Source organism: Cebus imitator, unplaced genomic scaffold (genome assembly GCF_001604975.1).
Source record: "Cebus imitator isolate Cc_AM_T3 unplaced genomic scaffold, Cebus_imitator-1.0 Scaffold166, whole genome shotgun sequence".
In the NCBI taxonomy this organism is placed as follows: domain Eukaryota; kingdom Metazoa; phylum Chordata; class Mammalia; order Primates; family Cebidae; genus Cebus; species Cebus imitator.
The window spans coordinates 3420303-3426257 of record NW_016107481.1 but is presented as its reverse complement, the minus strand read 5'-3'; the positions used below and the strand labels follow the sequence as shown (position 1 = coordinate 3426257).

Here is a 5955-nt window from a genome sequence, read left to right as displayed (position 1 = left end):
AAAAAAAAAAAAAAAACCTCTCAACATTTTTCTCTATAAAGTCCTCCTTCTCCCCAAGAATATTCCTCCTATTAGGTCTTCTACCTCCCCTTACAGAGTAACTCATTAAAAATTCCTTCTAAGATATTTCATTCCCACAAGGACCCTCTCCAAGGCTTTCAAAACAGTGATCTAATTAACAAATTTACAGTTAAGATTTCAGTACCTAGTGAGACTTTAATATTTTACACTGCCAAGTGATATTCACAGTTTTACTGCAAAGGAATGACCTTTTTGTAATCAACTGCAGACCTTTTCCTTGATCTTGGTATTTAATACTGTTGGTAACTTCTCCTCTAAAATATTTTACCATTTAGCTATCATGACAATATTACACTTGTCTCCGGCCACTCTTGTTTTCTTTGCTTCCTTTTATTAACTCATCATTCCTGACTGCTCTCTTCTTTTTATATATTCTCTCGAAAGTTTACGAATTTCTTAACTTTCCTTATTGCAACTACATTATGAGAAACACTCACCTCAAGTTTCCAAAATCCCTCCTATCTTCCTTATGCTATGAAAATTACTTAAGCAACATCTTAACTTATGAGACCAAAGACATTTAATTCAAAATCCTTCAATTTCTTTCCACCTAAAACTTTTTTCTGTATTTTTTATCCACTTTTTTCTCATAAGGAAAAGAAATGCCCTATTTCATTAAAAAAAAAAAAAAAAAAATCTCACTTCTGATCTTCTTGAATATAGTTCAGACTCTCGTGCCATCTTTTATTCCCTATAATACTAGCACCTTCCATCTCCCCCTTCTAATATGTTGAGGGTACCCTTAGGTACTTTACCACAGCTTCTTCACCTTACCTTAGCTTTCTTCTCCCCTTCCATTTGCTGCCTCCGCAAACCTGCCACACACACTTATTTCCTCTTCACCTACTGTATGTAAAGAATTGTCTGTTAGCTACCTCTACTGCCTCCCTTTCCATTTCTCCCATCTCAGAGATTGTGCCTTCTAATAAATTGCTCCCTACAAAGTATCCAGTGACTCCTTGATTATAAAAAACAATAGCCCTGTCTCGTTCCTCATCTTTCTAAAATTTTTTTCAAATTTTTTACAGACAGGGTCTTGCTCTTTCACTTAGGCCTGAGTACAGTGGCATTATCATGGCTTAATGCAGCCTCTAATTCCTGAGTTCAAGCAATCCTTCTACCTCACCTCCTGAGTAGTTGGATTAACAGGTGTGAGCCACCATACCTGGTTCAGTCCTCATTATTCTTGACCAATTTGCAACATCTGGCACTGAAGATCACTACCTTCTTTTTAAAATGTTCGGCCAGGCACAGTGGCTCACTCCTGCAATCTCAGCACTTAGGGAGGCTAAGGTAGGTGGATCACCTGAGGTCAGGAGTTTGGGACCAGCCTGACCAACACAGAGAAATCCCGACTCTACTAAAAATACAAAATTAGTTGGGCGTAGTGGTGCAAGCCTGTAATCCCAGCTACTCGGGAGGCTGAGGCAGGAGAATCACTTGAATTCAGGAGGCGGAGGTTGCGGTGAGCCAAGATAGCGCCACTGCACTCCAGCCTGGGCAACAAGAGCAAAACTCCATCTCAAAATAAATAAATAAATAAATAAATAAATAAATAAAATAAAATATTCTATTGCCTTGACTTTTCTTACTATACTTTCCTGATTCTCTAATATTTTTTAAATCACTTCTCAATATCTTTCAAAAGCTAATCTACCTGTTCTTTATCTCCCAGGGTATCTTTCATCTTGTTCTCACTCTATATAAACTCTGTCAATGTACAGGGTTTGTACACCTTAATTAGTACTGTCAATTCTCAAAACTACAGCCCTAGTATGGATTTCAGTGTCTAAATCCAGACCTATAGATACAAAAGCCTACCAGAAACCTATGCCTGGATATTCTATGACATTTCCAAAACAAAAATTAAGTTTTTTTTCCTAAATTGTCAATTTTGATTCATAATGCAATCATCCAGCAGTCACTCAAACCAGCAACCTAAAAATAGCCTGTATTTTTCTCTTTCTCATACTGCCCACTTCTAATGCTTCGAGTGGTCACTAGATCCCAGATTCTCCAATTTTAACATCCCTAATATCTATCTACTCAGCTCCTTCATCTTCAATATCTCTTGCCTTGTCTTTTAAAGTCTCCTTGACTTTAAAAGTCTCTCACTTCTCAAATGCATCTTCACATGACATCAGAGTGAGCTTCCTACAACATAGATTTTGATAATTTTCCCTGTTTAACATTATTCGGTGATATACCACAATCTTGGATATACCCTAGCAGCTGAAGCACTGCCTACTCTGTGAAGCTTTCTTTGGGCCCACCAGAGTTTATTAACTGCCCCCACCTTCATCCTGACCTACCATAACTACCTCTTATTTCCATAATATTATGCTTCTTATTCCAAAATACTGAAATTATTTGTTTATATATTTGTCAATCTTACTAGACAGTGAGCTCTTTAGGGTAGGTATCATGTGTTACGTATCACTGAATCTCCCAGATACTGGCATAGTACCTGGCATGTAAAAGGAATTTCATAATTGTTTAATAAATGAACACCTATCTTTGGGAGAGAGATCCAAGATGGCTGACTAGCAGCAGCTCAGGATTGCAGCTCCCAGTGAAGGTGCAGGGAGTGAGGGGATATGCCAGACTTCCAGAAGAATTTTTGTTGCCTACAGACCAGGAGATTCCCAGCGGAGGGGCCCCACAGGTCTCCAGAGCTACTCTTTTGGCCGGCGCAGCTGTTTAGCCGGTGTCCCGGCATGGCGGTTCTCAGTGCGGAGTATGCGGGACTGCGTGCCCTTTTGCTTGGCGTTTGGAGCTCCGGGGAGGCAGAGTCACCCATTCGGCTGATTGAAAGGGGAACTGAAGCCGGGAGCCAGACCGGGAGATTCCCGGGCAGAAAAACGCCACGAATCTCAGCACTGCTGTTTCAGCCGGCGCGGTTGCTGCAGGGAAATTGCATAGATCCCGGCACCTTTTCGGAGGGTGACTGGGGCACCTGGGAGAGAATCGACCATTCAATTAGGAAAAGAAAAAAAGAGGGCTCCAAGATGGGGAGCCAGGTGATCGGGCTCGGCTGGTCCCACCCCCACAAGAAAACACCAATTGGAAACACTGACGGCTGAGAGTTTCACAGCAAGCACAGCTGAACCCGGGAAGGTCCAGCTCTGTGGGGGAAGGGCATCTGCCAAAGAAAAACAAACAGAAATAACATCACCACCAACAAGCTGGACGTCCACTCAGAGACCCAATCTGAAAGTCAGCAATTACAAAGCCGACAGGTGGATAAATCCACAAAGATGGGAAGAAACCAGCGCAAAAAGGCTGAAAACATCTGAAATCAGAATGCCTCTCCTCCTTCAGGGGATTGCAGCTACTCATCAGCAAGGGAACAAGGCCTGATGGAGAATGAGTGTGATGAATTGTCAGAATCAGGCTTCAGAAGGTGGATAATAAGAAACTTCTGTGAGCTAAAAGAACATGTTCTAACCCAATGCAAAAAAACTAAGAACCTTGAAAAAAGGTTTGACAAAATGCTAATGAGAATAGACAATTTAGAGAGGAATATAAGTGAATTAATGGAGCTGAAAAACACAATACGAGAACTTCACGAAGTATGCACAAGTTTTAACAGTTGAATTGATCAAGCAGAAGAAAGGATATCAGAGGTCGAAGACCAACTCAATGAAATAAAATGAGAAGACAAGATTAGAGAAAAAAGGGTAAAAAGGAATGAGCAAAGTCTCCAAGAAATATGGGACTATGTGAAAAGACCTAATCTATGTTTGATAGGTGTACCTGAATGTGACAGAGAGAATGAATCCAAGCTGGAAAATATTCTTTAGGATATTATTCAGAAAAACTCTCCCAACCTAGCAAGGCATGACAATATTCAACTCCAGGTAATACAGAGAACACCACAAAGATATTCCTCAAGAAAAGCAACCCCAAGGCACATAATCATCAGATTCACCAGGGTTGAAATGAAGGAGAAAATGCTAAGGGCAGCCAGAGAGAAAGGTCAGGTTACCCACAAAGGGAAGCCTATCAGACTCACAGCAGATCTCTCAGCAGAAACCCTACAAGCCAGAATAGAGTGGGGGACAATATTCAACATCCTTAAAGAAAAGAACTTGCAACCCAGAATTTCATATCCAGCCAAACTAAGCTTCATAAGTGAAGGAAAAATAAAATCTTTTGTGAACAAGCAAGCACTCAGAGATTTCATCACCACCAGGCCTGCTTTACAAGAGCTTCTGAAAGAAGCACTACACATAGAAAGGAACAACCAGTATCAGACACTCCAAAAATATACCAAAAGGTAAAGAGCATCAACATAATGAAGAATCTATATCAAATAATGGGCAAAACAGCCAGCTGGCATCATATGCCAGGATTAAACTCACATATATTGTTATTAATCCTAAATTTAAATCGACTAAATTCCCTAATCAAAAGACACAGACAGGCCAATTGAGTAAAAAGCCAAAACCCATTGATATGCTGCATCTAGACCCATCTCACATGCAAGGATACACAAAGACTCAAAACAAAGGGATGGAGGAAGATTTACCAACCAAATGGAGAGCAAAAATAAATAAATAAATGAAAAGCAGGAGTTGCAATTCTCACCTCTGATAAAATAGACTTTAAGGCAACCAAGATCAAAAGAGGCAAAGAAGGACATTACACAGTGGTAAAAAGATCAATGCAACAAGAAGAGCTAATGATCCTAAATATATATGCACCCAATACAGGAGCACCCAGATACATAAGGCAAGTTCTTAATGACTTATAAAGAGACTTAGACTCCCACACAATAATAGTGGGAGACTTTAATATCACATTGTCAACATTAGATCAACGAGACAGAAAATTAACAAGGATATCCAGGACTTGAACTCAGACCCGGAACAAGTAAACTTAATAAACATTTATAGAACTCTCCACTCCAAATCCACAAAACATACATTCTTATCAGTACCACATCACACCTACTCTAAAAGTGACTACGTAATTGGAAGTAAATCACTCCTCATAGCATTTCACAGGTTTAAATGAAATATTGGTTGGCTGCTTGTTTGTTATTTTCCTCCCTTATTCCTTCCTGTCTCCATTGCTAAGGACAATTATTGGCACAAAAGAGGTTTTCAATACCCATTTTCAGACTGCATTCTAGCTTGGGCAATAAAGCAAGACTCCCATTCTCTCTCCTTCTTTCTCTTCCTCTTTCTTTCTCTCTTTCATTCTTTTTCTTTTTCTCTTCCTCTTTCTTTCATTCTTTTTCTTTCTTTAAAAAAAAAAAAATGAACACCCATCTTATTCTACCCTTCTACCTAAACATTCTTTCCTCTGCCTTTATACCTTTCTTTGAACAGAATCATAAACTTCCTCTGCTTTAATTGTTATCTCAAGATGGAAGTCTCCCATATTAGTATCTCTTTACCAGACCTCTCTGTTGAGTTCAATATCTGAATATGCAACTGTGGTGTTTCTCTATACATATTTCATTACCATGTGATATTACTTAGAGATACTAAATGAATATAATAAATGAATGTAATAAACTCACTATATTTCTATATAGAATCAGTTCAAGAAACTTTCCCTCTCAGAGGTAGAAGCAAGGCCCTCTCAGAGTAGCAGATTGAGGAAGACTAGTTGAAGGGTACCTAATCTGTCTTCATTTTCACTGAAGTGATAAAAATGAATTTCTGGCCAGGCGCGGTGGCTCACGCCTGTAATCCCAGCACTTTGGGAGGCCGAGGCGGGTGGATCACGAGGTCAAGAGATGGAGACCATCCTGGTCAACATAGTGAAACCCCGTCTCTACTAAAAATACAAAAAATCAGCTGGGCATGGTGGCGCATGCCTGTAATCCCAGCACTTTGGGAGGCCGAGGCGGGTGGATCACGA

The 5955-nt window shown here is 39.9% G+C and overlaps 1 protein-coding gene across 9 annotated transcripts in view; it reads right to left on the bottom strand.

Moving 5' to 3' along the window:
* Nucleotides 1–5955, bottom strand: part of CCDC18 (coiled-coil domain containing 18) — a 100543-nt gene that overhangs the window by 75215 nt on the left and 19373 nt on the right. The window lies entirely within an intron of this gene.